This window comes from Lygodium microphyllum, chromosome 15, assembly GCF_053477565.2.
Source record: "Lygodium microphyllum isolate KBCC chromosome 15, Lygodium_microphyllum_v1.1.10, whole genome shotgun sequence".
Lineage (NCBI taxonomy): Eukaryota > Viridiplantae > Streptophyta > Polypodiopsida > Schizaeales > Lygodiaceae > Lygodium > Lygodium microphyllum.
Window position 1 is genome coordinate 127,158,786 of NC_141149.1, and position 27,773 is coordinate 127,186,558.

Below are 27,773 nucleotides of genomic sequence, written 5' to 3' on the forward strand. Positions count from 1 at the left end.
TTTGTTTTGATGATCAAAAGAATGAAATAAAAGCTTGTTGATGTTACAAGATAGATTTTCTTGCAAGAGAATTCCCTTTCCTTGGTGTTCCTCTTGGGGCTCCAGTAGCTACTCCCTCGTCCCCATGCATAATATATTAGACTTTACATACTGTAGGCCCATTCGTAGGCTGGTGGAGACTTTGCATACATTAATTTTGTTGAGTTACAAGAGAAGAAATCCCTTCTTAAAATTTTTAAGAAAGAAAAAAAGAATAATAATAAAAACACATTGTTTGTTGTAACGTAGACCAAATGGAAAACGATAAAGGTCGTGATGTTCAAAATTGCGAGGTGTATCTTAATCAACGTGTTCTGAATCAGAGCCAGAACAGAGAACCTTCTGGATCGACCCAACCAATTTATGCAGTACTTACAGACGCTTCCCAAAATCCTACTACAAGCACTTCAGGAGGTGAAAATTTAAAGGACTACTTATCCAACTCAGTTGCAAGTATCAATAAATAGCTTCTGGATGTGATTACAGAGCAGTTACAGACGCTGAAGGTGAGTACTGCCAATATATCCACTCCTATGGGAGCTGGAAGAGATGTGATGCGCTCTAATACATGGTGCGGAAAGTGTCATCAAGCGGGACATTTAGCCACTAAATGTACCCGGAAACCAACCATTCCTGGAGCCTTCTGTTCCTACTATTTGTGAAAGAACCATACAGAGGATATTTGCTCTCTGAAAGAGATGCATGAACGAAGATAGAAGGATGAAAATGCAAGATTCAACTTGTTGGAATACAAAATGACAACATATGATATTGAACCAAAGCCTAGGGAGTTTGGTCCTAATTTCGGTCCAAGGAGGTTTCCCTCTCAAAGTTACAGAGGACCACAATCTGGCGGTGGTCAGAGATCAGAGGTGGAATGTTATAGGTGTGGAGAAAAGGGACATATCTCCCCGAATTGTCCAAACCCTAGACGATCTATGGACTACAAGCCCTTATGCAGCCGATGCAAACGAGAAGGCCGCACTGCAAAGGACTGTCCAAGCCCAGCCCCTATAACGGCCAATGCCATTGATAGCCAACAGAAGGTACAAGAGCCTGCCTCCAATTTGGTAGAGTTGGAAGTTTCTGTTGTTACGCGTACCAAGAAGAAGGAACCATTGGTTCAGAATGAAAATAACTCTCCTACCAAGACTGTGAAGTTCAACCTACCAACAAAGAGACAGAGCAGTACAAAACAAAACAGTTCAGTACAGAGCACTATAGCGCCACATAGAGCTACAGAGACAATCCCAGAGGCAGGACCAGAGGTCCAAGAGATAGATGATACAGAAGCACTTTCAGAGACAGAAGAAGTGCCGATGCTGCAATTATTAGAAGAAAAAGGAAAGATGAAAATGGGTGTAGCCCCACTGTGGATCCTATCAAATATTATAACTTGGTCAAAGACCTTGACAAATTTAAACCAAACCAAACTTAACATTCTGGCAGTTGCTAATGCTGTCTCCTAGCTATGGAAAGAAATTCAAAAGAATCTTGACAAGAAGACATGGACTAAGGATCGCTCCTTCAACAGCGACCAAGACTAATAAGGCCCTAGAGCCTATAAAGGAAGTAGATGTGGCTAATGCCTTCCTAGATCCTGGAAACCCATAGATTAGTGTATGGATAGAAGGATGTTTTATTTCAAATGCATTGATTGATGTAGGCTCATCAGTAAACATAATGACAGATGTGACAATGAAGGACTTAGGGTCGCAAGGAATTCAACCTACACAGTGGCTTATCAGATTGACAGACCAAAGCAGAGTCAAACCATTGGGCATCCTCCCATAGGTAAAAACGACCCTTATAGGAAGAGATTATTGGCTAACATATCTAGTAGTCAAACCAAATTCTTATGGAACCTCATACCCTTTGCTGTTGGGAAGACCTTGGATTTTTGAAGCAAGAGCCAGGACGAACTGGTTCAAAGGAACCCTAACCCTAGGCACAGGATCCAATAAAGTGGTGTTAAAGCTGTATGGATCGCAAAAAGGAAATGGATCCACATCCATTGAAGTCATAACTGACTCCTCCAACGAGGTAACAGATAGTACATCAAGAGATGAAGAGACTCTTAAGCATATCTTTCCTAAGAAAACAGAGGCACAGTCCCTAATAGTGGGTACTGTAAGCCAACTGCCAAGGGAAGTAAAATCCTTGTCCATGGGTGAATACCTCTTGCCTCAACTAGAATTAACTTCTGAAATTACCTCTGACAGTGAAATAGAAACATGGATGTATTGTTCTCCCTGTTACATGACAGTCATGCAGAGACAGAATAGAGGCAGAACAGAGACATAGTAGATACAGAGACAGTATAGGGGCAGAACAGTTACAAAGCAGAGACAGAGTGGATACAATACAAAGACAGAGTAGATACAGAACAGAGGCAGAGCAGATACAGAGACAGTAATAGACACAGAGCCAAAGCCAGAGCCAGAGGCAGAAGAAAAGTCAAATGCCGTGACAGAAGCAGAAACAAATGCAGAGGCAGAAGATATGTTCTTCTCTTACAAAGCCTCTACAGAAGTAGAGACAGAGCTTCCAGAGGAAGAGGATGAAAATGATGAGGAAGAAAATGAAGCAAGTTATGAAAGTGCAAATGAAGAATTTTCTCTGATAACGGATGATCTTGTTGATGTCCCTACAGAGACCTCAGAGGTCGAAGATCTCAGGGTGCTGGATGGAATGGCCATGGTTCCATTTGGGTTGACCAATGGACCACAAAGTATGCAAAATCTGTATAAGCAATGGATTAAAAGAATAAAAGTTAAGTCCACTAGTGTCTCCTATCGCCCTAATTGTTCAGTACAGAGAAAAGATGATGATGATGCCCCCTGCCAACAGAAGCCAAATCCCTTAGAGCCCCGGCCTCTAGTAGGTCTGTGCTATGTGACATTCCTGGACACATCCTCTAAAGATGAATCCCTAAGTCCAAAAGAAATTGCCACTCACACAGAAGAAAACAAAGCTCTGATACCCTTCCAGCAACCTAAACAGACAAATGAGTCATCTGTTCAGAAGGAGGACACTGGTTCTAGTGGAACATCAGACGAGGATACTACTCTCTTGAAAGAATCAGACCTCTATCCAAGTGGGATATTTATCTGTGAAGTGGAAGGTGAAAGGCAAGTAACGTTCTTGGATACTGACGGTACTAAACGTCACCTTAAAGTAGGTCTCAATCTTCCAGAAGAACAACTAGTTGTCCTGCGAGACCTACTCAAAGAGAACTTAGACCTGTTTGCTTGGTCATATAAAGATCTAAAAGGGATTGATCCCACAGTATGCCAACATCACATTGACCTAGATCCTGATGCCAAACATGTAAGGCAAGGACAAAAGCGTATGAATCCTAATTACTCTACTCTGGTGAAGGCCGAATTATTGAAACTTCTTGAAGTAGAGTTCATTTATCCCGTGGCTAACAGTGAATGGGTTTCACCCATTGTGGTAGTACCCAAGAAGAACAGGAAACTTCAAATATTTGTCGGCTTTTGAAAGCTCAATTTGAAGATGAAGAAGGATCATTTCCCTATCCCTTTTACAGATCAACTGTTGGACACAATGGCAGGCCATGAGCTGTATTCCCTCTTGGATGGATTCAGCGGATATAACCAAGTCCAAATTGCAAAAGAGAACCAATCCAAAAAAACCTTCACCACCGAATGGGGGACCTATGCTTATAGAGTGATGCCATTTGGACTCTGTAATGCTCCTGCCACCTTCCAACGAGTAATGATTGCGGCCTTTCAGAATCATTTGCATGATTTCATTGAGGTGTATCTTGATGACTTTTGTGTCTATAGTTTGATCCGAGAGCACTGGGGACACCTAGAGCAATGATTTGACAGATGCCGCGAGTATGGGATTTCTCTCAACCCCGTCAAATGTGTCTTTGGCGTCTCCTCATGAGTTCTTTTGGGCCATATTGTCTCTGCACAAGGGATTGCAACAGACCCGGCAAAGATTGAGAAGATTGCCGCCTTAACAGCACCAACAAACCTCAAGCAATTGAGAGGATTTATTGGCCATGTGGGCTACTACAGAAGATTTATTGCACATTTTGCAACCAAGGCAGCCCCTCTGCACAAGCTCCTAAGGAAAGAAGCTGATTTCCTTTGGACTGATGACTGTGAAGAGGCCTTTAATACCCTAAAATAGTGCATTATCCAAGCACCTATTTTGTAGCCTCCTGATTGGACGAAGGAGTTCCATGTACGCACAAATGCATCGATTGAAGGGCTAGGTGTTGTCCTATGTCAAAAGGGCCCCTCTAAATTAGATCAATCAATATATTATGCAAGCCGAAAGGTCACTGATAGGGAACGAAACTACACAGTGACAGAGATTGAGTGCTTGGCAATGGTGTTTGCACTGGAGAAGTTTCAACACTATTTATTGTGAACGCATTTCAAGTTCTATGTGGATCATGAAGCCTTGTCCTTCCTGATGAACAAAGCAGATGTTAAAGGATGATTGATGAGATGGTTGCTACTATTCCAGGAGTTTGACTTCGAAGTAGTCACTAAGCCTGGCCGTTCCCATGTCCTAGCTGATCATCTATCACGGATCCCTGAAACAGAAGAAGAGGAACAAGATGATCCAGACCTTCCTGATGCTTCCTTGTTTCTAGTTGAAACAGTTACTCCCTAGTATGCAGACATAGCCAATCTCCTAGCAACTCAATAGTATCCTCCTGGTATCTCAAGCCGTGAGAAGAAGAAGCTTCTGTTAGAATCAACCCCCTACACCTTGCTAGGCGGTGCCCTGTACAAGAAAGGCAAAGATGAAGTGCTGCAAAGATATGTTGCAGGGGATAAAATCACCATAGTATTGAAAGCATGCCATGATGAACCATGTGGTGGACACTTCGCAGGAGAAGCGATAGCCAGGAAGGATCTGTTAGCAGGATACTAGTGGGGCCGACCCTCCACAAGGATGCATATGATTACTGTAAGAGATGTGATGCTTGTCAGCGAATGGGAAAACCCACCAAAACAAGTGCCATGCTACTGCAACCCATTCTTCCCCTAAAGCCGTTCGAGAAGTGGGGGATTGATTTCGTGGGTCCCATTGATCCACCCACCAGACAGAAGCAGAACATATACATCTTAGAATGTACGGATTATGTCACAAAGTGGTGTGAAGCTAAAGCTCTGAAGCGAAATGATGGTAATAGCGTAGCCATGTTCATGTACGAGAATATTATCACCCGTTTTGGCAGTCCCCTCGAGCTGGTAAGTGATAGAGGTACTCATTTCCTTAACAAAATCATAGAGGAGTTGACGGAGCTATATAAGATCCGCCATCGTAAGTCCACTCCCTATTACCCCAAAGCCAACGGCCAAGTTGAAGTCACCAATCGCATCCTCTACTCAATTTTGACAAGAATGATTGCTGCACATCATCACGACTGGGATGATCGACTTACAGAGGCCCTCTGGGCATACAGAACCTCTCATAAGGTAGCTACAAGATAGACCCCTTTCCAGCTAGTGTATGGTACAGAAGCCATCTTCCCTGTTGAGCTGGAATTGCCCTCTTTGCGAGTGGCAGTTAAAGAACGCTTGGGAGATAATGAGTCAATGCAACGCCGCCTCCTGCACTTGGAATGCTTGGATGAGATACGATGGATGGCCCTACAGGCATGGAAACCACTCAAGCGCGACGCAAGGCTTATCATGACAGCTTTATCAAGCACAAGGAGTTCAAAGCAAGTGATCTTGTTCTAACCTATGATTCGAGATTTGGCAAGTTTCCTGGCAAGCTTCAACAATGGTGGATGGTCATGTACAAGGTACTTGCTGTCAATCCTAATGGCTCTGTTTAGGTACAGACCGTTGATGCCTCTAATGATCCTTTCCTCATCAATGGCTATCGCCTGAAGATGTACTTCCCTCCCTGGGGATCTTGACAATCACAGTTGACCTACCCTTTCCCCTTTTGATATCACACTATCCTTCTCATCGTACTTCTAATAGCCCTTCTGATTCTCCTCATGCGGCGGTCTCGTTCTGCTACCCCTTGCAGAAACATCTCAACCCGACATTGTTCTCTTCTCTCTGATCCAACACGGTGGCAAGGTTGGTCCTGACATATGGTATTTCTACCATTCTCTTTCTTAATGAAAAAAAAAAGAAGAAAAAAGAAAACACAAAAAAAAAAACAAATTATTATGGGAGAAAAGGAAGAAATTTCCTATCATAACAAGCCTCGTCCCAAGAAAATGTAGAAACACCCTTGGGCGAGAAGCTGACTGTGGAAAAGGTGGTAACACCCCGTAGTTTAGGATAGCTGACTCACCAACAGAACCTCTTCAGCAAGTAATTCGAAGCCACCTCCCTTGGTGCATTGTCTCTGCAATATCAATCTGTTTGCCCTTCTTAACAAACGACTCTTCTTACAAATCATTGAAGTATGAGACTTGTAGGCTGCCTCCCTGGGTATGCCACCTCCTCAAGATCCTGACGACAACAACAACAGACACAATCTTCATCACCAACCCCTTGAGTAATGTGAGCTTTCATCCTACCAGGATGGGGATGTGAGTATGGGCTGCCCTCTGTGTCTATTAGAGCGTGAGACAAAGGGTGGGGTGAGTGACTAGTTTTTCCCTTCAAATCAAATGAGAGGTGAGATGTGTGAACGGAGTGTTGCACGCATGGGATGGGCCTCTCAATGCACAATGCATGATTTATTTTTGGGCACTACACCATAAGGCTGCCTGGCCTTCCTTCTTGCACTGTATGCCGGCACAGGGGCAGGATGCATAATTGCACCATCAATTGCGCACAAGGCATACAACCTTTGCACAAGTGATCATGAGGATTACATCAATGGGTTTCAGGAAAGGGCTGCCCTTTGTATCTTTCAACAGAGCGTGAGACAGAGGGTGGGCTAAGTGTGACTAGTGTTTCTTCAATCAATTATCGAGAGGTGAGGATTGAGGGACGTTACGACCCTTGGAGTCAGGTACGTTTCCATTTCCCTATACACCCACGGGCTGGGTTTCTACCATCAGCACAGGACATATCACTCTGTTCTGTACACTGCACTACAAGGCTCCCTAGCCTTCCTACTTGCACCTATGCCAGACAGGTTGGACACACTAATGCACCATCAATTGTGCACCCTGGTAAACTCTCTTCACACCATTCCCTTGTTGATTCCTAAACCAAGTGTGAGCTATGGTTTTCATTATTATTTCCTCGAGTGATGTTAGTCATGGGGCGAGTGACTGCTCTTTCATTCCATTTGAGTGATCGTGAGTCGAGTGCAATATCCCTCGCCATCGACGAATTTCTTGTGATTCCTTCAACCAGCTCTCTCCCTAGGTGCTGCCGCATGGTCCTTGCCATGAAGGATGAAGAATGTGTGCTATGAAGATACCTTGTTACCTCCTGGAGCCGACAATGATACCAGACCCAACCTCAATAGTCGGCATTCCTCCTCGGCAATATGGGCCAAGTTTTTCTAACCCTACACCTTTTGTTTCTCAGTGTGACGGTCATGTCTTAAGTGTGAGGACATCGTGGTTGGTTTGATGTGAGGTACTAGGTTCTTGATGTTGGATTTACCCTTCCTGCTAAGGTTTTAAGTGTGGGGATGCGTCCCTACACATCCATGTTGCATACCCCCATGCATATACCCTGTTCTGATCATGCATCTATGCCGTGATTTTATTTTACCCTGATAGGGCCCCTTCCCCATCCTTCTGTTCTATTTCACCCTATCCTCGGGGTTGTTTCTTGACCATTTGTCCTTATTTTTGGTTTTGCGCTTCTTTCATACGAACGGACCCTATGTTCACCAAAATCCCAATTCAACTTTACAGCCCTATTCTTCCCTTTGAACTTCCTATTTTTCCTTTTTACCAACCCCTGTTCCGACGGGCGGTTCTTAAGTTATTAATTTTTGAAACAATTTCCATAAATGGGACAATTTTCCATGTGAACGCATATTTATTGCTTCAGAACCCTGATCTGATGTGTCAGGCTAGTCTTACCCCTTCTCCCTGACATTTTTTCTTTTTACTCCATGTCCTTTCGATGCACGGTTTATCTGTTATTAATTTTTACAAGTTTTGGGACCTTTTTCGTGCCTATTTTTCAACTTTTTCTATGTGAACCTACCCTATTTACACTGGAATTCCAGTTTGATTTGATAGTTCTGTCTTGTTAACCTTTCTCCCACTTTTTCCTTTTTCCTCCATCCTCTTTCAATTGCCGGATTTTAAGTTATTAATTTTTCCGAGTATTTTTTTGTGTGATTTTCGTACTTTTTCCACGTGAACCCCTCCTAATTTTCCCCAAACTGAGTTTTGATACACCAGCCCTGTGAATCCCTTTCTTTTAGACATTTTTCCTATTACTATTTGCTATTTCGACGCACGGTTCTTCCCGTATTAATTTTCGAGTCCATTTTCAAGCCTATTTTTGGGGTTTTTCCCATGTGAACGCCTCCTATCTCAATCGAAACTGTGTTTTATCATGATAGGTTGTTGGCAACCTTATTCTGCACACTTTTCCTTCTTTTCGCACTTCATTCCAATGCACGAATTTTTCGATATTAATACACGTATGTATTTTTTGGCTTGTTTTTTGAGTTTTTTCCATGTGAACACCCTGATTTTGCCTCAAAACCTATGTTGCATATTTTCAACATTTTCCTCTCGTCTCCCGGCACATTTTTCCTTTTTACGAATTTTTTATTCGACGAACGATTTGGATTTTATTATTATTTTTTCTTTTTCCCGTGTGATCGCGTTTCTTGCCTCGCGCGTGAACACACCTGTTTTTGGTTTTACGCTCCTCGGGATGCCCCGTGGCATCCATGGCTTGCGCGTCACCATCCCTGCCCGTTTGGCCCCATCACTGCATTTTTTTTAAAACCCCTGCCCGCGCATGCACACGAGCCGGGGGTGTGTTTTTTGCCCCTCCAATTTTCATTTTTCATTTTATTTTTCTATTTTCCCTTTAAAAACAAAAACAAATTCCACAAACCCCCACAGCCAACGCCAAAAACAATATATCTATGTGTGTGTGTATACACACACACACACAAAGAATTAAAAAAAAAACAACCAAGAAGAGAGAGAGAGAAAAAAAAAACACACGAACAACAAGAACAAAAAACAAAAACAAACAACCAATACCTGAAAAAAAAGAAACAAAAACAAGAAAAAAAAAAGAAAAAGAAACAAAAAAAAACAAGAAAGAAAAACAAAAGAGAAATTACCAAACAAAAAAAACGACAAAATAAAAATATATATATATTTTAAAAAGCATACCTATCTATTGACCGTTTGCCCGCGCCTCCTCGTCCTCCCTTCTCTTTTCCCCTCCTGCTCTTCTTTCTCCTCCTCCCTTTCTCCTTCCCCTTCCCCTTCTCTTCTTCCCCCCTTCTTCCTTATCCTCCTCCTCTTTCTCCCTCGGCCGACGTCTGCCGCTGCTCCGGATGCCTGCGCCGCTGCTCCAAATGTCGTCCGCTGCCCCGCAGCGCCATCGACCACCTCCAGCTCCTCTATATCAGCCGACACCTCCTGCTCCTCCACATCGACCACCTCCTGCTCCGACACATCCTCCTCCCCCACCACTACCTTTCCCCTCCTCCTCCTCCTCCTCCCCCACCACCACCTCCTACACCTCCACCTCCACCTCCTTCCTCTCCTCCCCCTCCTCCTCCTCCTCCTCCACCTCCCACTCCACCACCCTGCTCTGGTTAGTAATTAACTACCCTTAATCAGTAACCAACTAACCTTAGTTAGTAATAAATTAACCCTAGTTAATCACTTAAACTAACCCTAGTTAATAACCTAACTAACCTTAGTTAGTAATAAATTAACCCTAGTTAATCACTTAAACTAAACCTAGTTAATAACCTAACTAACTTTAGTTAGTAATTAACTAACCCTAGTTAGTCACTACCTTAACCCCTGGTTAGTTGATCCCCCCACTAACCTAACTAGAGTTACTTAACCCTACTAACTTAACCCCTGGTTAGTTGACCCCCCCACTAACCTAACTAGAGTTAGTTAACCCTACTAACTTAACCCCTAGTTAGTTGACCCCCCCTCCCACTAACCTAACTAGAGTTAGTTAACCCCACTAACTTAAACCCTAGTTAGTTGAACACCCCCCCCCCACTAACCTAACTAGAGTTAGTTAACCCTATTAACTTAACCCTTGGTTAGTTGACCCCCCCCCCCCACTAACCTACCTAGAGTTAGTTAACCCCACTAACTTACCCACAGTTAGTTAACCCCCCACCCATTGACCCTAGTCAGTTTAACCCCCTACCCTAGTTAACCTAGTTAGCTTTGACCTAACTAACCGGCATTAACTAACCAAACCTGGTTAGACTAGACTAACTCAAACTAACCTAACCAGACTTTCCTAACCTAACCAGACTTGACTTACCCCGCCTTAATTGACCTACCTAGACTAACCCGACTTAATTGACCTAACGTGACCTAACTTAACCAACTAACTGAATTTAACTCACTTAATTGATTTATTCAACTAAATTAACTTCATCGACTTTATCACACTAAGCTAACCTAATTCACCTAAACTACTCAGTTAGCCCCTGTTCCTGCCCTTTCTCTTACGTTATTTTTCCTGCTGAGTACGGGTGTGCTAGCGGGTGTTCACACGTGAGGACGCGCTTTCGACTTGTCCGTGCGGTGGAGATTGCAAACCCGCCGTTCACAAGCAGTGATTCTTCGATGTTCACACGCAGCCCGAGTACCACCTTATATTTTCCAACCTGCAAATATATTAAAAAATATATAAAAATAAATAGAAAAAACATAAAAATTCCAAAAAATTAAAATTTTGAAAATTTACCAATATTTTTAAAATTACTTGAAATATTTTTAAGGCGAAAATTAAAACCAAAAAAGTATAGAAAATTTAAAATCTAAAAATTAATTCAAAATTACATGAAAAATACTTAAAATTCATTTAAAATTAGTAAAAATATAGAAATAAATTCAAAAAATCCAAAAATTTCCACAAATCCCCCTATCCTTTTTCCACTAGTTTTTCAATTAAAAAATATTTCCATTAAAGGTAAAAATATTCTTTGAAGCAAAAAAAAAACCCTAAATTTAATACTACACTTCATACAAATTCATTTTAAATCCTAAAAAATCAACTGAAAATCATGGCTGAATTAATATACATTGTGGACACTTGCTAGATATCTGAAAATTCATTCTTACACTTCATAACATATCCATGTGTTATATATCCTGATTTAATTATTATTTAAAAAAACACACAATAGAAAAAACAAAAAAATAAAAAATAAAATAACCAAACCAAACAATATACACAAAAAAAACACACCTAAAATACAAAACAAAAAATACACAAAATAAAAATAAAAATAAACCAAAAACACTAAGGTGCTTTATTTTTTTCAGTCAGTGGTCTTTGTTTTTGTTTGACTGGATTCATTGCTTTTGGGAGACTACTCCATGCGCCTTCAGTCCATTGCATACACACCCCTACCAGGTATTTATTTTATGAGTTTTATTCATATTCATTACCCCTTAACCACAATTAATTGCTAAAATAAACTATATTCACTCACCTTTTCCACGCGCATTCGCACTAAACACACAATTTAATAATTTTAAAATCAATTAGATGTTCACTTTGCATGCGCTACGTGCGCTTAAGAGACACCTTAATTTGTAATAAAAATGAACCAGCCGTCACAAACAAGCACACACTGGCAAAAAAGCACTCCACATCACTATTAATTTTTAAATAATGAATTTGCATTTAGAGACCCAGTTTAGGAATCGTAGTCTGGGTTTTGATAAAGCACCGTTTCACCCTAATAAATTGTAATTAAAATTTTAAGAAGGAACCGCCGTTTTCTTATTAAGGTTTATAACTTAATAAAATATCACCCATTGTTAATCATTTCTTTAAATGAACCCTTCATTAAAATAATTCCACCTCACTGCACTTTTTCACCCTTTTTAATAAACAAGCTTCATGGGATGGGCGTGTAAAAGTCTTTTAGCTAACACTGGTGGTCAAGGTTATGGTTAGGTCGTCTTGAGGTACATTTTTATGGTATTATGATTTGTTAATGTGTTACGATTACGGGTACGGTGTGTAGTTCTTTCTTTCTTGCCTGATACGAGGATTTGGGTGCTTGTTTGTTGCATCGCATAAAGTTTTCGATCGCATATGTATAGAGGTCATGCCGAATTTTTTCTAGGATGTGTATTGTTTGGGATGGTAAATGGGTTAGTTACGTCTATGTGTGTGTCCTTTTATTTATTGATTCCTTTTTGATAGCCTTTTGGTTGTTTTGCAGGCATTCTTTGTAATTGTTTGCATTGTGGTGTGTGTGTTTTCCATCTGAATAGCGTCTCACGCTCCTCCTCCTATCCAGTATGTCCCGCTGGTTAGTAGAGTTTACTCTTCCCTACTAGCTTTTGAGCCTGTAGCGAAAGCAAGACTCACGACTTTCGTGGCTACTTCATTTCCCTTGATTCCAGAAGATCCATCCTTGTGTGATGAGTTCCTTGCCTTATACAGCAAGAAGTCGGGACTGGTTCATGGTGCTTCCATGACATTGACACCCCGAGGGTTAGGGAAGGCTTTGTCTCTTCCCTACAAAGGAGAGCCCTTTGTTACAACTAGACAATTATTCTCCAACAATGAGATTTGCAAGATGTTACAAAAGCAGACCAAGGCTGGATGTCAAGAAAGTGATCAACACTTCAGGAGTCTCTTTTTCCATTATCACTGATCCTGTGTGGAAGTTGGTCTGCAAGTTCCTCCAAGACAATTTTATGCTTGCCAAAACACCATCCCATTACTTGTCAAAAGAGCTCTTCACAGCTTTCAGGATGGTGTTAAAAGGAGTGGCTATTGATTGGAGCACTTACCTACTTACAAAGATAGATCAACATTTCATCAAAGTAACCAGGGAAAATGTCACAAATGTCACATATAGACCCTACCTGTATGCTTTCTTGACGTACTCATACCTAAAGAAGGGAGTGCTACCACCTCCTCCATCTAATCCAGTACCTCCTCCACCACCTTCAGAAGAGTCAGAACCTATTGATATAGAGGATCTTGATTCCCCTCCTCCACTAGTTATTCAGCGAAAGCGCTTGAAGCATGTGGCAGATAAAAATCCTTCAGTTCTTCTTTCAGTCATAATTCCTGCTACATCTATCAGTGACCTCCCTACTTATCCCACATGTAACAACTTGTTCATAGCACATAGAGAGGGTTCCTTGGACATATCATTCCCTTCATTGAACAGTCTAGTGTCGCGAGATGCCATTCCATTCCTCTGTAAAGACATCCAGAGTTCAATTGAACTTTCAGTGATAGCCTATGTTCAACAGCTGTATGCTTCCTTTTATGAAGAACTGATACAGTCCAAAGATCAGTTGCATAAGGCAACATCAGAGTTAGCCTCTGCTACAGACACACTTGCAGATCTATTTAAGAAAATGGAGCAACAAACCCAAATGATTGAGACTCAAAGAGAAGAGATATCTTCTTTGAAGCTTCTGTTATAGAAGCTCAATCAGAGGTCACTAGAATCTCAAAGGAGAAGGAGAGGTTGTCCAAAGAAGCTCAAGAGTTTCAAACTCTTTTAGATGCAAAACTCTTAGCCTTACAGACTGCTCATGACACAGTGGAATCACAAGCTTCCCAAATCAAGCAGTTGCAAGACCAACTGGCACAGTCATGGTCTGTTCCTCCAAGCCCCAATGTTCCTCTGATTCCTTCTCTCTCAAAGCAAGACTTGGCAGTTCTCCAGAGACCTTCTACCTTGTGTCTAATATTTCAAGATAAAGTGGAAAGATTGCAGTCCAGGATGGATCTGCTATGGTCTACATTTGAGCATTTCCAGGAGTATGTTCCTCTGGAGCATTCTTTCTTTATCCACTATCAATTGCAAAAGTTGGCCTTTTACATGAAGCTTTCAATGATGGATCTTCCTCTTCCAGAGGATGGTTGGAGTGGGGCTTGGCCTCCTACTTACTGACAGAAGTGGTCTGTATGGTATTTGAAGATTCTGTGACTACGGATACCATGTTGCTATCATATATGTATCTACGAGGTGATCTGTTGATTCCAGATGAAGTAGATATGGCCTAGTATGTGGGGGATGTGGTTTTGCAAGCTGTGTTATATGTCAACTATTTGGAGTTGCGAATAGATGACATGTTCCAGAGTTACTCTTCAAAAGTGGCTACTTTCCCTAATAATTCGTGGCACTCAATGATTGATTCTGTGGTCCTAAATCAATGTCAGAACACAGCTTCTACCTATGTATAGAGCACTAACCAAGTGAGGGTGGATCTCTTAGCTCACCTTTCCAAAAACCATCCATTTGATTCAACCTTTTTTTATGCCTATCAAAGAAGATCTATCTTAGGTCCCTCTGTTTCTAGCCTATTGTACTACCAACAAATGGCTCATCGCTATGATACCTATCTTTCCCTTTATCAAACCAATTCAACAGCAAACTTACCCCTTCTTTTCCAACCTCAATATTTTCCTCAAATTCCCATATTTACCTATTGCTCTTTTATTGAAGATAGATTATTTTCCCCTTCTCCACCATGCCCTTTACCATCCATCCATATACCGTCTACTTTTCCTATTTATCAATTAACACCTTTCCTAACTGATTCCCTTAAGTTCTCAGCCACTCCTTCTTTAACTTATTCCTCCTTTTATGATTTTTCCTACCCATCTCTTCATCCACTTTTACTTATTCCACTTCTATCTCCTGCTACTTCTTATTCTCAACCCTCTCAGTTGGTTAGTGAATATGAAGGGTTTGATCAGCAGATTCCCAGAAGAAGAGGATGGAGCTCGACTGATTCTCTTATAGGACCTCAGATAAACTAGCCAATAATTCCAAGGGATTGGACAACTGCCAGTCAAGCATACCAGAACTACCTTCATTTTGCTCACCGATATTCACAATCTCTAGATCCTTCAGTGAGATTGACAGCTCATTTTGCTTGGTATCTAGCATACATGCATAGGCATTCCCATAATGATCAAAAGGCCATTTCAAAACTTTGTATGAATGTCAATGTGAACATTGACTCCCACCAATTGGATGTCCTGTATTTTCATGCCCTATGTCTACCTAGCAGATACCTTGTTTTGCTAGAAAGGATGTGCTACCTACATTTCTTCCAAAATCCTCCAAAGACATTTGTAAATGAATCCTTCTCTATGGATCGTTTTCGAAACCACCAAGCCTTCAAAAGGAATCATCTTCATTGATGCCTTTGCAATGTATTTTGGATGATTCTTAGTGATAGATATATCTCTCTTTTTGGAGGTGTCATTCAGATGGTTGTGTTTGTGTTTGTGTGTGTTGTAATAATTGTATGTGATGAGTTCATGCTGATTGAGAATAATTTATTCAAGAGCTCTTTTCAAACTATTGATGGTGGATGGAAAGCCTATGGTGCAAAGCTGAAGAGAACCTCTTATATCCTTTACAATTTTGTTATGGCTTTTTAAATGATTAATCAGATGATTTAATGAATAACGGGAGTTTTCCTTTAGTAGTATTTTTCTATCAAATATAGGTGATAAGTTGGGTTGTGTTTTAGCGAGACTATTGAAGATCTGACGGAAGATAAAATTGAGCTCTTTAGTGAACTTATATTCTTCTTTTCCTTAGGTCGCGAGGACGCTTTCTTTCTAAGTGTGGGGATATGTTGAGAGTGGAAAAAGACTGAATTTTTGTCTGATTTTTGTTGTTTTTGAGGTCTGAATGATTGATTTTTGATGGATCTAGAGTGATGTATGGTTGTTAATGGAAGTGTTTGAGAGTGTTTTGTATGATATTAATTATGTTTTGGAAGTTCATGATGATTCTCAGTAGAGATATAAAGCTCTATGATGTTCTGTTGAGGTTCTGTATAGCTTCTGTTTTGTTCTGATTTTTTTCTGTATGAAGCATGAATTGATGATTGATGAAGATTGAGATCTTTTGGAAGCCTATTGAATAGTTTTTGATAGTATGGAATGATTTTAGTATGAGTTATGAGGTTCTGATGACCCTCTGTAGACCTTCTGTAGAGCCTCTGTCTCTGCTCTATCTTTGTACTGTAATTGTACTGTAGCTGCTCTGGTACTATACTGTAACTGTTCTATAGACCTTCTCTAAGAGTTCTGTAGAATGTATGTGTGATTTTGGAAAATTTTTCTAAATTTTGGAAAGGATGAATCTAAGTTCAAAAGAGCTAAAAAAAGTGGAAGAAGCAGCGCTGCTAAAGACTGAAGAGAAGATTGAGTGACAATGACAGTAGTGAGCTATGAAAAGACACTATAGTGGCTCTAATGACTCTTCATATCAGACATACCTCTTGGGAGATGCATCCATGACCTAAGAAGGATTATTGAGAGTTATTATGAGAGTATTGTAGTGAGGAGATGATATACTATTGATAGAGAGAGAGAGAGCCAGAGATAGCCAATTCTATCAAAACAGTGTAACTGTAAATGAGAGCTTGAGAGAGAGAACTATGAAGACATTGAAGATGAATACTATGTGATTGATTTCCATTCAAAGATTGTGTATTCTTTTGTATTCTTTGCTATATTGGTGGATTCTATGAAGATGTTGAAGATTATAGTTGATTCTATCAAATCCGTGGGAGATATCTACTATGATGCTGCGTGAAGATTTGCTGTTTTCTTTGTTTTGATGATCAAAAGAATGAAATAAAAGCTTGTTGATGTTACAAGATAGATTTTCTTGCAAGAGAATTTCCTTTTCCTTGGTGTTCCTCTTGGGGCTCCAGTAGCTACTCCCTCATCCCCATGCATAACATATTAGACTTTACATACTGTAGGCCCATTCGTAGGCAGGTGGAGACTTTACATATATTAATTTTGTTGAGTTATAAGAGAAGAAATCCCTTCTCAAAAATTTTAAGAAAGAAAAAAGAATAATAACAAAAACAAATTGTTTGTTGTAACGTAAACCAAATGGAAAATGATGAAGGCAGTGATGTTCAAAATCAGAGGTGTATCTTAATCAACGTGTTCCATGTCCTTGCTCTCAATGTAAGTTGTCAATTAGATGAAAATGTCGATTGTGTCTATGGAACACATATGATGCTTTGGCGAGTTTCAATCAAAGATCATTGATCAAATGATCTCAGATTTTGAGCAAACGGTAAGAAAAGTGCATATCAATCATACATTGTATTCACAAAATAATTGAATATCATATACAAAAACATTGGATATGGCTGTAAAAATTATTATAGGGAGGTGACCTCTCATCCCAAGGAGCAGTGCACCCTTTGTGGCCAGCTAGAAGAGTTCGTGGGAGTGTGATGGATGGAATGCCTGATCCAATCCACCACTTGGAAGGTACTACCCAATCTATACCATCAATACCCAGATGAGATATGCAATCTTCCAAAATTTTCTACAATCTTGGAGCATAAGATAGAGGCAATAATCGATGCATTGATGCCCATGGATGTGGAGACATCTAATCTGCTTAGAGAGAAAGCATCCATACCATTATGTGATGGGTGCTGAATATCTCGTCTGAAGACACTGCTTGCACTCCTAAGTGTGCAAGAAAAATATGGGTGGAGCGATGTGAGTGTGACCACATCACACTTGTTGAATCCCATGCATATTTTCAAGAATGTGGGCAACTTACTATGGGACCACATCACAGAAAAGAGAGACACTATAGAGGCACGAATGGATTTGAAGGAGGTAGGCAAGATGGAGGTGCTTTGGCCGCATTCGTGGCCGCAGTCAAGTGTTGATGGTCACTTGTAGCTACCTCACACTCCTTGGGTTTTGTCGACTAAAGAAGTGTGCCTTGTGAAACAAATTATCAAGTTTATCTGCACTCCAATGGATATGATACGTTCTCTCAGGTCCGCGTTTTCTAAAGATGACTAATTATCAGGGATAAAATCCCATGATTAGCATAAGATATGTCAAGTTTGTACTACAAATGGATTGTAAGTAGCCTGCGTATTTTGCTCTTTGGAGTCTAGTCGTTGTTCGTAATGCTTCTTCATTTGTGGCAGTTTATACTACAAATCGTAATCACAGGATACCTTACTCCAGAAATACGCTGGGCAATTTACATGTTGTCAAATTTAGTGCAATAATGGATCTCACAGAAGAAGATTAAGACATCCTCTATTGAATCCACAAGGCTGAGAGCAGTGGAGACGGTCTGTCTCTTTGAGAAATACATGTCCACCAGCATGCTCATGATACAAACCCACCTTCTGGTGCATCATGTAGAGATAAAGTGGAGATTACTGGACATGTCCATAAGCGATGGATGTTCTTCTTGGAGCACTTCATGAAAGCCCTGAAAGGCTTTGTGCGACAATGAGCTCAGTCAGAAGGTAGCATGGCTGAAGGTTGGTTGGTGTCTGAGACATTAGTGCATATTTCATAGTGGCTACCAATGGTGGATTCAGACAACAATATGCTATGATTGCTAAAGAATGATGATAGACTGACTGGAGATGTGGTGGTTGGAAATGGGGTGGAAAAAAGAATGGACGTAGCAATGGAGGAGAAAGTGAATCATTTTGTATGTTGCACCATGCCTCCATGGAGACGTGGCTCGCTAGGTATGAGCAAGCCAGGAAAGATCAGGAAGAAGTGTGATTTGAATTTTGATGTAATACACACCATCGATCGATTCAATATCGCGAGGGCATGGAGGAGATGCCATGGTTTATGTCAACGCGATGGTTGCATGGAGCATTGACCGTAGTGTCTCGAGAATGGGTAAATTGAGGAGTGTAAATTCTCGAGGAGATGTAGTCCAAAGGTGACGACGTGTTTAGGGTTTGTCATATCTAGATTTTATATGCAACAACTAATTGAATGTTTCAATGTACAATACTAAATATGTAGTGCGGCGTGGTCACATAGACAGCATTTTCGCATGGATCGTATCGACAAAACACACTCCACAACAGATTGTGGTATCATGGCAAAGTTCGAGCAAGAGAGCCGACGACGAGCAATGGATCCAAACACCATTATAGATGAGATGAAGTATTTTGGGAACTTGCAAAGTATTATCATGGTGGATTACCATAACTTCTCCATGATCTTCGATGTACAGTGGTTCAAAGTGGTACTTGAAGGAGCTGGGGCAACAGTTTGACGAGGTCCATCTGGATTTCTCGAAATAGATTTTGAAAAAAGATGGACGGATTTGTGCGACACGTTCATATTGTCGGCCCATTGTAAACATGTGTATGAACTCATGTTTTTTTTAATTTTATTACGACATGGTACATGTCACAAAAGTTAAATCTCTCTTGTACATGATTTTGAATATGTAATTTTCTATCCAAACCCCCGACAACCTCGATAGTGGTATGTTGTATCTTCATCTCCCCAAAGTGTGAGAGTATATGATCAATGCAATGTTCCCATCGTAGATGAGGACATTATGCAAATAGTGGTGTTGAGAGTGGAAAAAGATTGAATTTTTTACTGATTTTTGTTGTTTTTGAGGTCTAAATGATTGATTTTTGATGGATTTAGAGTGATGTATAGTTGATAAAGGAAGTGTTTGAGAGTGTTTTGGATGATATGGATTATGTTTTGGAAGATCATGATGATTCTTAGTAAAGATATGAAGCTCTATTATATTCTGATGGGTTCTGTTGAGGTTCTGATTGGTTCTGTATACTTTCTGTATAGCTTCTATTTTGTTTTGATTTTCTTCTGTATGAAACATGGATTGATGATTAATGAAGATTGAGGTCTTTTGGAAGTTTATTGAATATTTTTTGATAATTTTGAATGGTTTTAGTATGAGTTATGAGGTTCTAATGACCTTCTGCAACCCTCTATAAACCTTTTGTAGAGCCTCTGTCTCTGCTCTGTAACTGTTCTATAGTTGCTCTGGTACTGTACTGTATTGTTATGTAGATCTTCTATAAGTGTTCTATAGAATGTATGTGTGAATTTAGAAAATTTTTCTAACTTTTTAAAAGGATGAATCTAAGTTCAAAAGAGCTAAAACAAATGGAAGCTGAAGACTGAAGAGAAGATTGGAGTGACAGTGACAGTAGTGAGCTGTGAAGGGACACTGTAGTGGCTCTGGTGCCTCTTCATATCAGACATACCTCTTGGGAGGTGTATGCACGACCTAAGAAGGATTATTGAGATTTATTATGAGAGTATTGTAGTGAAGATATGATGTACTATTGAGAGTGAGAGAGAGAGGGCCAGAGATAGTCAATTCTATCAAAACAGTGTAACTGTATATAAGAGATTGAGAGAGAAAACTATGAAGACATTGAAAAATGATCATATGTTATTGATTTCCATTCGAAGATGGTATATTCTTCTATGTTCTTTGTTATATTGATGGATTCTATGAAGATGTTGAAGATTATGGTTGATTCTATCAAATCCGTGGGAGATATCTACTATGATGTTGCGTGAAGATTTGCTGTTTCCTTTGTTTTGGTCATCAAAAAAATGAAATAAAAGCTTGTTGATGTTACAAGATAGATTTTCTTGTAGTAGAATCCCTTTTTCCTTGGTGTTCCTCTTGGGGCCCCATGTTTTTGGTGCGCAACCAGGAAAACTTGCCATCAACAAGCATCAGAAGAGGTTGAAAATGAAGGAAATGGCATTGCCAAGAAGAGGAGAATTCAATGGATGTTTGCAAAGTTCCTTCTTCCATTGAAGAGTTGGAGATTCTCATTATCAAAGCCACTTTCTACAAGAAGTTCATCCCACAATGGCAGAAATATATCACCATCATGATGCATGCTCTATATGGTGGATTGTTTCCTCTTCCTGTTGAAGCAGCAAAAACTTGCATCTTGGTGAAAAATTGTTTGGGAACAAACTGAAGAGAAGAAACAGAGAGAATGACCATCCATGGAAGATTTGGCATTCATTGAGAAGTTTCCAGATATCATCAAGTGGGAGATTGTGAAGAAGCTTCACGAGTCGTGGTATGTGGAGGTTCACAAAAACAAGAAGGAAAAGAGTTGGAATTTGTTCGTGGATGCTCAACAGCAAGATATTGGGATGCTTGGTGCACTGATAATCTTCTGTTTGTCCAATTAGCAACCCAATGAAAGTTGGTAGACAGAGTGTTTTTCACAACATATAGTGTTGAAACCTTCAGAAGATGGCATTATTATAATGACACAACAACAATCCTAAGAAGAATGAATTTTGATACTTTTAGAACGGAATATCTCCCCCTCTGTAGTGGTTTGAAAGCCAAATTTAGAGATGTTGAAAAGAGCGAAGTAGAAGAGATGTTGGCCGGAGAATCCCTTAAAGACTGAAGCCCCTCTCTGATTCTATCCTGTTGAGTACAGACCAACTGGTTGGAGTCAACCCCCTGATGAATGATGCAATCAAGAGGCAAGCATTAGAACGAGTCCAGAGGTACGTGAGAAGAGAGAAGGCAAAAATCAAGGCTGAGAACGAGCTCGCAACAGAAGCTTCCTTTGACACCCTAAAATCACTCTTTACAAAAGTTCCCATGGCAACTTAAGGTCCCCTTCCTAGTCAGATTCATCCTGAAAATATTGATGACAAGCCAGTAAATATAGTCCCATTGCCAGTTTTTAAGGGAGAGTACAATGAAGACCCTGATCTTCATGTAGCAGAGTTTATGGTAGCATATGTGGCTAACAATGTCAGAACCCTTGAGCATTGGTTAGCAATATTCTCCGCCACTTTCAAGGGCACGGCGTTTCAGTGGTATGAGAGACAAGCAACATGAACTTTTGGCACATGGGACGACCTGAAGTTGGCATTCCTCACTAAATTCAAGCGTGAAGGTTTCGAAGAGCGAATGCGAGAGGATTTCATGAACCTAAGTCAGTCCTCTGGAGAAAGAGTAGAAGCTTATGTCTCGCGAATGGAATCCATCCTAAAGAGATGGACTAACTATCATTTGGACGAAGGAATTCAGAAAGGAGTGTTTCTTAGAGGCCTACAACTAGAAGTTTGCAAGTTCGTGGAATTGAGCAGACCAGTCAATCTGCAAGCTGCAGTGAAAGGTGCAAGATTGTATGACAAAGTTGAAGCAAGGCTGTCAAAATGACTCCAGGAAGAGGAGTTTTACCTCCTCCCATGCCAGGAATGGTATACCCACCAAATGCAGCCCCAGGGACAATTCCCTACTCCTATCCCCAGATGCAAACAATGCCGCAATATAATGCACCTAATCCACTATGGTCACCACAGATGGAAGTGCCTCAAATGATGGTTCAACCACAACAACAGTGGCCTCAAACAATTCCTCCAATCGCGACTCAACAACAATGGAATCCTACCAACTGGAATCAACAACCCTAAGTCTCAGCAGGAGCTCTGAATCAGAGCCAAAACAGAGGACCCTCTGGATCGACCCAACCAATGTATGCAGTAATTACAGAAGCTTCCCAAAACCCTACTACAACACTTCAAGAGGTGAAAATCGGAAGGACTACTTATCCAACTCAGTTGCAAGTATTAAGAAAGAGCTTCTGGATGTGAGTAGAGCAGCTACAGATGTGCTGAAGGCGAATACCACCCATATATCCACTCCTGCGGAAGCTATAAGAGATGTGATGTGCTCTAACACATGTTGCGGAAAGTGTCATCAAGCAGGACATTTAGCCACTGAATGTACCTGAAAACCAACCATTCCTGGAGCCTTATGTTCCTACTGCTCTCACGGAAGAACCATACAGAGGATATTTACTCTCTGAAAGAGATACACGAATGAAGACAGAAGGATGAAAATGCACGATTCAACTTGCTGGAATCCAAAATCAAAACACAGGATATTGGACCAAAGCCTAGGGAATTTGGTCCTAACTTTGGTCCAAGGAAGTTTCCCTCTCAAAGTTACAGAGGACGACAGTTTGGCGGTGGTCAGAGATCAAAGGTGGAATGTTACACGTGTGGAGAAAAGGGACATATCTTCCCGAATTGTCCAAACCCCTAGACAATCTATGGATTACAAGCCCTTATGCAACCAATGCAAAGGAGAAGGCCACACTGCAAAGGACTGTCCAAGCCCAGCCCCTGTAAAGGCCAATGGCAGTGATAGCCAACAAAAGGCACAAGAGCCTGCCTCCAATTTGGTAGAGTTGGAAGTTATCGTTGTCACGTGTGCCAAGAAGAAGGAACCAATTGTTCAGAACGAAAATAATTCTCCTACCAAGACTATGAAGTTCAACCTGCTAACAGAGGGACAGAGCAGTACAAGAGAGAACAGTGCAGCACATAGCACTATAGTGCTATAGAGAGTCACAGAGACAGTCCCAAAGATAGAACTAGAGGCCCTGGAGATAGATGATACAGAAGCACTTCCAGAAATAGAGGAAGTGCCGATGTTACAATTACTAGAAGAAAAAGGAAAGATGAAAATGGATATAGCCCCATTCCCTAGTCGGCTGGAGAAGCCTATGGATCCTATCAAAGATTATGACTTGGTCAAAGATCTAAACACTTTTAAACCAAACCTAACATTTCGACAGTTACTGATGCTGTCTCCTAGCTGCCGAAAGAAATTCAAAAGCATCTTGACAAGAAGACATGGATTAAGGATCGCTCCTTCAACAGTGACCCAGACCAATAAGGCCCTGAAGCGTGTAAAGGAAGTAGATGTGGCTAATGCCTTCCTAGATCATGGAACCCCAGAGATTAGTGTATGGATTGAAGGATGCTTTATCTCATATGCATTGATTGATGGAGGCTCATCAATAAACATAATGACAGATGTGACAATGAAGAACTTAGGGTTGCAAGGAATTCAACCTACATATTGGCTTATCAGATTGGCAAACCAAAGCAGAATTAAACCGTTGGGAATCCTTCCATACGTAAAAACAAGCCTTGTAGGAAGAGACTATTGGCTTACATATTTGGTGGTCAAACCAAATTCTTATGGGACCTCATACCCTCTACTATTGGGAAGATCTTGGCTTTTTGAAGTAAGAGCCAGGGCGCACTAGTTCAAAGGAACCCTAACCCTAGGCAGAGGACCCAACAAAGTGGTGTTAAAGCTATATGGATCGCAAAAAGGTAATGGATCCACATCCATCAAAGTCATAACTGACTCCTCCAATGAGGTAACAGATGGTACAACAGGAGACGAAGAGGCTGTTAAACAGATCTTTCCTAAGAAAGCAGAGGCACAGTCCCTAGCAGTGGGCACTGTAAGCCAACAGCCAAGGGAAGTAAAATCCTTGTCAATGGGAGAATACCTCCTACCTCAACTAGAATTAACTTTTGAAATCACCTCTGACAATGAAATAGAAGCATGGATGTACTGTTCTCCTCGTTACATGACGTCGCACAGACAGACCAGGGGCAAAATAGATATAGAGCAGTAACAGATACAAAGACAGAGCAGAGGCAGAACAAAGTCAATCACAGAGATAGTAACAGACACAAAGCCAGATCCAGAGGCAGAAGCAGAGTCAGAAGCTATTACAGAAGCAGACCAAAGAGATTTTGGATGTCAAGAAAGTGATAAACACTTGAGGAGTATCTTTTTCCATGATCACTGATCCTCTTTGGAAGTTAGTCTGCCAGTTTCTCCAAGACAGGTTTATGCCTGCTAAAACACCATTCCATTATTTGTCCAAAGAACTCTTCATAGCTTCCATGATGGTGTTAAAAGGGATGGCTATTGATTGGAGTACTTACCTGCTTACAAAGATGGATCAACATTTTGTCAAAGTGACCAGAGGGAATGTCACTTATGGTTTCTACTTATATGCTTTCTTGATATACTCAGGTCTAAAGAAGGGTGTGTTACCACCTCCTCCATCTGATCCAGCTCCTCCCCCTCCACCTTTAGAAGAGTCAGAACCTATTGACATAGAGGATCTTGATTCCCCTCCTCCATTGGTCATTCAGCGGAAGTGCTTGAAGCGTGTGGCAGATAAAACTCCCTTAGTCATTCCTTCAGTCACAATTCCTGCTATATCTGGCAGTGACCTCCCTGCTTATCTCACATGTAACAATTTATTCAGGGCACATAGAGAGGGTTCTTTGGAAATATCAGTCCCTTCACTTAACAGTTTAGTATCAAGAGATGCTATTCCCTTCCTCTGTAACGACATCCAAAGTTCGATTGAACTCTCAGTTAGACAGCTTGTGTTCAACAGTTGTATGCTTATTTCTATGAAGAATTGATGCAATTCAAAGGCCAATTGCATAAGGCAACCTCAGAGTTAGCCTCTGCTAAAGACACACTTGCAGATCTGTTTAAGCAAATGGAGCAACAGACCCAAATGATTGAGACCCAAAGAGAAGAAATATCTTCTTTGAAGATTCAGTTTAACAGAATCTCAATCATAGGTCACTAGATTCTCAGAGGAGAAAGAGAGAATGTCCAAAGAAGCTCAAGAGTTTCAGACTCTTTTAGATGCAAAACTGTCAGCTTTACATACTACTCATAATACAATGGAATCACAAGCTTCCCAAATTAAGCAGTTGCAAGACCAACTGACTTAGCCACGGTTCATTCCTCCAAGCCCCAATGTTCCTATGATTCCTTCTATCTCTAAGCAGGACTTGGTAGTTCTCCAGAGAGACAGGCCACATCGTGTCCATTGTTTCAAGATAAAGTGAAAAGATTGTAGTCCAGGATGGATTTATTATGGTCTACATTTGAGCACTTTCAGGAGTATGTTCCTCTGGACCATTCTTTCTTTGTCCACTATCAATTGCAGAAGTTGACCTTCTATATGAAGCTTTCAACGATGGATCTTTCTCTTCCAGAGGATGGTCAGAGTGGGGCTTGGTCTCCTGAGTTGCTGACAGAAGTGGTCCATATGGTTTTTGAAGATTCTGTGATGATGAATACCATGTTGTTGTCTTACATATATCTACGAGGTGATCCATTGATTTCAGATGATGTAGATATGGCCTGGTATGTGGGGAATATGGTTTTGCAAGCTGTTTTGTATGTTGACTATTTGGAGTTGTGGATAGATGATATATTTGAGTGTTATTCCTCAAAAGTGGCTACTTGCCCTGACAATTCATGGCACTCAATGATTGATTATGTGGTCTTGAATCAACGTCAGAATACAGCTTCTACTTATGTGCAGAGCACTAACCAACTAAGGGTGGATATCCTAGCTTATCTTTCCAAGAACCATCCATTTGATTCAACCTTTTTTTATCCCTACCAGAGAAGATCTGTTTTAGGTCCCTCTGTTCCTAGCCTATTATACTATCAACAAATGGCTCATCGCTATGATACCTATCTTTCCTTTTATCAAAACAACTCAGTAGGTATCTTGCCTCTTCTTTTCTAACCTCAAGGTTTTCCTCAAATTCCTATATTTACCTATTGTTCTTTTATCGAAGATTGAGTTTTTTCCCCTTCTCCACCATGCCCTTCCATCTATCCATATACCTTCTACTTTTCCTATTTATCAATTGATACCTTTCCTAACTAATTCACTTAAATTTTCAGCCACTCCTTCTTTATCTTATTCCTTCTTTTATGACTTTACCTACCCATCTCTTCATCCTCTTTTACTTATTCTACTTCCATCTCTTGCCACTTCTATTTCACAACCCCCTCAGTTGGTTAGTGAGTACGAAGGATTTGATCAGCAGATTCCTAGAAGAAGAGGATGGAGCTCAACTGATTCTCTCACAGGACCACAGATAAATTGGCCAATAATTCCAAGGGACTGGATAACTGCTAGTCAAGCATACCAGAATTACCTCCATTTTACTCACTAATATTCACAATCTCTAGATCCTTCAGTGAGATTAACAGCTCATTTTGCTTGGTATCTAGCATGCATGCATAGGCATTCCCATAATGATCAAAAGGCCATTCCAAAGCTTTGTATGAATGTCAATGTGAACATTGATTCCCAATAGTTGGACGTCCTATATTTTCATGCCCTATGTCTACCTAGCATAAACCTTGTTTTGCTAGAAAGGATGTGCTGCTTGTAGTTCTTTCAAAATCCTCCAAAGACATTTGTAGATGAGTCCTTCTCCATGGATCGCTTTCGAAACCACCAAGCCTTCAAAAGGAATCACCTTCATTGATGCCTTTGCAATGTATTGTGGATGATTTTGAATTGCATATATATCTCTCTTTTTGCAGGTGTCATTCAAATGGTTGTGTTAGTGTTTGTGTGTGTGTTGTAATAATTGTATGTGATGAGTTCGTGCCGGTTGAATAATTTGTTCGAGAGCTCTTTTCAAACTATTGATGGTGGATAGAAATCTTATGGTGGAAAGCTGAAGATGAACCTCTTATATCCTTTAAAATTTTGTTATGACTTTTAAATGATTATCAGATGAGTTAATGAATAATAAAGTTTTCCTTTAGTATTTCTTCTAGAAATACAGGTGATAAGTTGGGGCCATGGTTAAGAGAGAATGTTGAAGATACTAAGGAAGATAAAATTGAGCTATTTAGTGAACTTATATTCTTCTTTTCCTTAGGTCCTGAGAACGCTTCCTTTCTAAGTGTGGGGATATGTTGAGAGTGGAAAAACACTGAATTTTTGATTGATTTTTGTTGTTTTTGAGGTCTAAATGATTGATTTTTGATGGATTTAGAGTGATGTATAGTTGATAAAGAAAGTTTTTGAGAGTGTTTTGGATGATATTGATTATGTTTTGGAAGATCATGATGATTTTTAGTAGAGATATGAAGCTATGTTATGTTCTGACAAG